Source organism: Procambarus clarkii, chromosome 48 (assembly GCF_040958095.1).
Source record: "Procambarus clarkii isolate CNS0578487 chromosome 48, FALCON_Pclarkii_2.0, whole genome shotgun sequence".
NCBI classification, from domain to species: domain Eukaryota; kingdom Metazoa; phylum Arthropoda; class Malacostraca; order Decapoda; family Cambaridae; genus Procambarus; species Procambarus clarkii.
Genome location: NC_091197.1, coordinates 20,542,051 through 20,549,550, shown reverse-complemented (window position 1 = coordinate 20,549,550; position 7,500 = coordinate 20,542,051).

The following is a 7,500-nucleotide window of genomic DNA, read 5'->3' as shown; positions in this document are numbered from 1 at the left end:
TGATGAAGCACTAACACCACTATAGACACCACAGACTGGAGTTGATGAAGCACTAACACCACTATGGGCACCACAGACTGGAGTTGATGAAGCACTAACACCACTATGGGCACCACAGACTGGAGTTGATGAAGCACTAACACCACTATAGATACCACAGACTGGAGTTGATGAAGCACTAACGCCACTATGGACACCACAGACTGGAGTTGATGAAGCACTAACACCACTATAGACACCACAGACTGGAGTTGATGAAGCACTAACACCACTATGGACACCACAGACTGGAGTTGATGAAGCACTAACACCACTATAGACACCACAGACTGGAGTTGATGAAGCACTAACACCACTATGGGCACCACAGACTGGAGTTGATGAAGCACTAACACCACTATGGGCACCACAGACTGGAGTTGATGAAGCACTAACACCACTATAGACACCACAGACTGGAGTTGATGAAGCACTAACACCACTATGGACACCACAGACTGGAGTTGATGTATTTTGAAAGTCTGAACACAAGCGAAACTTTAGCACTCAACATAACACTAGAACATAAATGAAAAATATATCTTTACTTACTCATAATTCATAAACACATACACATAAATCTTAAAAAAAATGAAAAAATAAACTTGGTATCATTTTCAGGCAGAAACTCTGCCGGTCAAACCATTACTCTCCCTCCTGACGTTCCAAAGAAAATATTTAGTGCAACAATCTTGCCTCGAGTACAAATGGATTCCAAATAATTGATCCCAAGAAATGGAGAGGAGAGCTGCAATTAATTTTACCGGCTGCTGTTCCCCGTGTCTTAACGTGGTAAAACTGTTGTGTGTATCCTGGAGAGAAAGTGATCGTTCTTCTGTATACCTCGAGGGAAAGTGACCGTTCTTCTGTATACCTCAAGGGAAAGTGATCGTTCTTCTGTATACCTCGAGGGAAAGTGACCGTTCTTCTGTATACCTCGAGGGAAAGTGATCGTTCTTCTGTATACCTCGAGGGAAAGTGATCGTTCTTCTGTATACCTCGAGGGAAAGTGACCGTTCTTCTGTATACCTCGAGGGAAAGTGATCGTTCTTCTGTATACCTCGAGGGAAAGTGATCGTTCTTCTGTATACCTCGAGGGAAAGTGATCGTTCTTCTGTATACCTCGAGGGAAAGTGACCGTTCTTCTGTATACCTCGAGGGAAAGTGACCGTTCTTCTGTATACCTCGAGGGAAAGTGATCGTTCTTCTGTATACCTCGAGGGAAAGTGATCGTTCTTCTGTATACCTCGAGGGAAAGTGACCGTTCTTCTGCATACCTCGAGGGAAAGTGACCGTTCTTCTGTATACCTCGAGGGAAAGTGATCGTTCTCCCACGTCCATGGTGGAAAAGTGATCGTTCTTCTATAGTCATGGAGGGAAAGTGATCGTTCTTATGTGCCCCTTGAGGGAAATTGATCGTTCTCCCATGTCCCTGCAGGGAAAGTGATCGTTCTCCCTTAGCCCTGGAGGGAAAGTGATCAGTCTCCTGTGTCCATGCTCTTGAGAAAAAGTGATCGTTCTCCCATGTCCTAAGGGAGAAAGCGATTGCACTTCCAGTCCCATGATAAAAATGGACCGTTCTTCCATGTCCTAGGAGGAAAAGGACATCATTCTCACATGTCCCAGGAGGGGAAAGTGATCCTTCTCCCATGTCCCTTGATGGAAAGTGTTTGCTGTCATGTATCCCAGGAGAGAACACAATCGTTCCCCTATGTCCCAGAAGGGACAATATTCATCCTCCAAAGTCCCAGGAGGGAAAGTAATTATTAACTTATTTCTCACAAGGGAATGTAATTATTCTACCATGTTCCCAGGGGAGAACGTGATCACTCTCCCGTATCCTAAGTGGGCAAGTGATCGTTCTCTCATGTCCCTTGAGAGAAAGTGATCACTCTCCCATATCCGTCGAGGGAAAGTGATTGCTCTTTTGTGTCTCATGAGAGAAAGCAATCGGTCTCACATTTCCCAGTAGGCGAAAGTAATCGGTCTCCTATGTCCCAGGAGGGAAAATAATCATTCTCCCATGTCCCAGTAGGGGGAAGTAATCGTTCTTCTATGTCTTAGGATAGAAAGTAATTGTTCTCCCATGTACCAGGAGGGAACGTAATCGTTTAACTTTCCCAGGAGGGAAGGTAATCATTCTCCCATGTCCCTAGAGGAAAAGTCATCGTTCTCCCATGTCAAATGAGGGAATATAATTATTCTCCCATATCCCAAGAGAGAAATTAACTGCTCTCCCAAGTCTCAGGAGGGAAAGTAATAGTTTTCCCATGTCCCTTGTTGGAAAGTGATCGCTCTCCTATATTCTAAGAGGGAAAGTGATCATTCTCTTGGTCCCAAGAGGAAGTGATCACTCCCATGTTCCAAGAGGGAAAGTAATGTTCTCCTGGTCCTAAGAGGAAGTGATCATTCTCCCATGTCGCTTTAGGGAAAGTAATCACTCTCCCATGTTACAATTGGGAAAGTGATTGTTCTCTAGTATCCTAAGAGGGAAAGTGATCGTTCTCCAGGCTCCAGGAGAGAAAGTGATCAGGTAGTTTTGTTGTTTATTTATCTATTTATATATTTATTGCACAGGTGATTACAGGAACAGACGGCTTGTGACTTCTGTTAATAGGTTGAGAGCTTTCCCTTCTCATAGCTCATGGTAAGATTTACCCACTAGTTTACCCTGGAACACGACCCGTTGTTGTTAAGCCTGGTTGTTGACCAGTTGGTCAACAACCAGGCTTCCAATTACTGCTGGGTGAACAAGCAAACGGTTAAAGAATGGCGTTTAATTTATCCTCACTGGCCAGAACTCGAACCCAGGACTAAATCGCTCGCGAGGTGCGAAACAAGTATGTTACCACAACGCCACCATTGACTGTTAAAACAGTAATGATAGTTTAGATGTTACAGAGAAGATAGGCTAGTTTTGCTTTGAAAATTAAACCTTTGTTTCTATAGTGAGCTGAAATTATATTATATACCTGAGATTAACCTTAAAACAAAACCGCTTTCCCTCTAAAAATCCTACTCTTAACGACGTGGAATGTATTGATTACACAATTAAAAACTAGCTGAGCATTTTGCTGTGATTCGATATGAGGCTGAACAAAGATACAGGTAAAATGCAATTACAAGATCGGTGTTGAATCTTGTTGAATCGATGGACAGGTCATGTGATCTGTATGTGGAAAAACTTACCAGTGATTTAGTAATTTGATTTAAACTGTATTTGTTTTAATTTATTTTAAACTAGCAGTACCCAGCCACGCGTTGCTGAGCCTCAGCAACCTTCCCTGTCCCCCAGTCCTCCCTACCATTCCCTCTTCCTTCCCACCATTTCACACTCCCTTGTCCCTTTGTCCTCCACACCATTCTCCATTCCCCCATCCCCTCATCCCCACCATCCCAAACTCCCCCATCCCCTTGTCCTTCCCCTCCCTTGTCCCCTCGTCCTCCCCACCATCTCTCACTTCCGTCCCCTCGTCATCCCCACCATTCCCCACTCCCTCGTCCGATGACTTCCCAAATGGTCTGATGTTCCCATCAGAAAATTGGGAACATCAAGTGATCTGATGTTCCCCATCACTGAAATATAAGAAAAACAGTTAAAAATGAAACGAAAATATGAAAAAAATATAAAAATAAACTATACTCACGAAATGAACGGTTGGTAAACAACACAGCTCAATTCCAACACAATTTGCACAAAATAATTAAATAAAAATGAAAATAATTCAAAATCTATGAAAATTAAATTTATCAATGCAATCAGAAACATTGAAATGGAATTGTAACATATCTAGTATAGCATGTGTGTTGCTCTTACATGCAACAGATGGCGCTGTTTTTCAAGAAAAGCATAGTTTTACCTGTCACAGGTGTGGCATCTATACTTATACTTACGAAATGAACGGTATGTTAAACAACACAGCTCAATTCCAACACAATGTCACACAAAATAATTCACTAAAAAATAAAATAAATCGAAATCCATGAAAATATAATTTATCAATGCAATCGAATTGACAATTAAAATGAAATTTGTGATATATTTAGTATAGCGTGCATGTTGCCATTATCTGCAACAGATGGCCCTGTTTTTGAAAAATGCATGTTTTTACCTGTCACAGGGGTGGCATCTATATAGTAGGTATATAAAAAGACGCGCGTATTCGAATGCAACATTGTGTCAAAATTTCAAAGCAATCGGTGAAAAACGTTTGGAGACTACAGCGTGTGTTGCTCTGACGTCCAACAGATGGCGCTGTTTTTATAAAAAAGCATGTTTATTTCCTGTCACAGGTGAGGCATGAATATAGTAGATATATAAAAAGACGCGCCTATTCGAATTCAACGTTGTGTCAAAATTTCAAAGCAATCGGTAAAGAGGTTTCGAAGATTTCCCTCACATGTAAAACAAATGAAAAACAGTTTTTCAGAAAAAGCCTGTTTTTTTTACCGTCACAGATGTGATATCTATATAGTATGTATATAAAAACCTGCTCGGATGCGAATGGAACGTTGTGTGAAAATTTCAAAGCAATCGGTGAAGAACTTTCGGAGATTTCACCTGTTGCACTGGTCGAGGATAAGAATGCTGGCAATCCTAACTGTGTCGCCTTGCGAATACCTATACCCCCGAGTCTAACTGGGAGCGTTGCTTGGTCCCATTGGTCATCTTGCAGGGAGAGGTTTAACACTTTCACGGTTATTGACCTTAGGAGTGTGTCATATTCTGTTAATTTTGGGCTGTCGAAGGAGGGAGCACACCTTAGGAAATAGGTCAGTCTGGGCAAAGCCAGGCACCTTGTGAGAAGGTACAGAGCATCGTGGGCGTCCAAAGCCCCTATTCTTCCCTCCATCCTCCTCAGGTCGTTCAGCTTTTCTTCGAGGACTACCTCAATGGCGCTCGAGCCCAGAGGTGCCCCTAGCAGCACACTGTCGGTGGGAGCGATCACTTGGGCTCCTGGCAATATGGTTCGCACTGCATCTATGGTTGGTTGGCTAGATGAGATGATTTCACACTTTAATGGGTTTAGGGTGAGTCCTAACTCCTCTCCCTTAGATTTCACCAGCTGTAGATCTTCTAGCAGGGACTCCTGTGTCCCTGCCAGGGTGCCATCGTCCAGGAACCAGATGTTGAGTACTATTATTGAGTACTTATTGATTACTTGAGTACTATTATTGATTATATTGAGTACCACTATTATATATATATATATATATATATATATATATATATATATATATATATATATATATATATATATATATATGTATATATATATATTATATATATATATATTATGTATATGTATATATATATATATATATATATATATATATTATATATATATATATATATATATATATATATATATATATATTATGTATGTGTATATATATATATGTCGTACCTAATAGCCAGAACGCACTTCTCAGCCTACTATGCAAGGCCCGATTTGCCTAATAAGCCAAGTTTTCCTGAATAAATATATTTTTTCTAATTTTTTTCTTATGAAATGATAAAGCTACCCATTTCATTATGTATGAGGTCAATTTTTTTTTATTGGAGTTAAAATTAACGTAGATATATAACCGAACCTAACCAACCCTACCTAACCTAACCTAACCTATCTCTATCGGTTAGGTTAGGTTAGGTAGCAGAAAAAGTTAGGTTAGGTTAGGTTAGGTAGGTTAGGTAGTCGAAAAAACATTAATTCATGAAAACTTGGCTTATTAGGCAAATTGGGCCATGAATAGTTGGCTGAGAAGTGCGTTCTGGCTACTAGGTACGACATATATATATATATATATATATATATATATATATATATATATATATATATATATATATATATATATATATATATATATATATATATACATATATATATATATATATATATTAGTATATTTTGGTAGCAGTCTTTCCTGTAGACATATATTATTAAATATGACCGAAAAAGTAAGATTAATAATTCTAACACGAATTTTCTCAATCTTTCGTACACTTCTTTTCACTGTTGGAGGTAAATCAAAAATCAATTCTCCAAAATTCATTTTTATTTCTAGTCTGACGCGACACGAGCGCGTTTCGTAAAACTTATTACATTTTCAAAGACTTTAGTTTACAAATACACAACTGAATAGAACTTACGCATCTCCGATTTTATATCTACATTTGAGAGAGGTGGATGGGGTGAGGTGGCATTAATAGGGTATTAATTTCATCAACACAAGACAGAACAAGAGGTGGCATTAATAGGGTATTAATTTCATCAACACAAGACAGAACACGAAACAATGGGTATTGAATAAAAGTGATTGTAGAAAGCTTATTGGTCCATATTTCTTGATGCTTCTATATTGGAGCGGAGTCTTGAGGTGGGTAGAATATAGTTGTGCATTAATTGGCTGTTGATTGCTGGTGTTGACTTCTTGATGTGTAGTGCACTACACATCAACTGAACTCGTCTACCACGCGTCTCGTCTCTCTTGTCGCCAGGGATGCTTCGTGTGCAATGGCGTCTTCGCCCTCCCTCAACCCATCTCTCGCATTCACCACAGAAATTATTAATCACGGATAATTCTTTTCCGCGTAATTATGGATGTAATACGCTAATGAGAACTGGGTTGCAATTATAGGGTCTTAAATATAATCATATTCTCATTTAATGGTGTTAAACAAGAAATGGAGAATATGTTTATTCTCTCCATAGCAATCGTACGTAACAGATAAAACTGCTACTTGATAATAATTTCAGTTAATAACTCTCGGTTTTAGATTATCGGGAGTCATATTATGCGTAGGTAATTATTACTCGGAATACTGATAATTTTAGAGAACCACATTCAATTCTCTAACACATTGGTAATAAACGTGTTTAACTAGACATTATCTGACGCAATTTTGTTACTCGATTTCGTGAGAATTCTAGCACTAATGCGCAGATAAATTGTTAATTTATGTTGACACTACCGTTAGTGAAATTAGTAACTACTGTAGTTAGTATATAATGATGATAATGTATTATAATACAATAGTAATTTGTTAGTGTTGGAAATTTCCAACATGCTACACCTGTGACAGATAAAACTATACTTTTCTTGAAAAACGGCGCCATCTGTTGCATGTAAGAGCAACACACATGCTATAGTAAATATGTTACAATTCCATTTCAATGTTTCTGATTGCATTGATAAATAGAATTTTCATAAATTTTTATATATTTTCATTTTGATTTAATTATTTTTTGTGAATTGCCTTGGAATTGAGCTGTGTTGTTTACCAGACCGTTCATTTCGTGAGTATAGTTTATTTTTTTTATTTTTTCATATTTTCATTTTATTTTTTAACTGTTTTCTTATATTTCAGTGATGGGAACATCAGTTCACTTGATGTTCCCAATATTCTGATGGGAACATCAGACCATTTGGGAAGGCATCGGATGAGGGAGTGGGGGAATG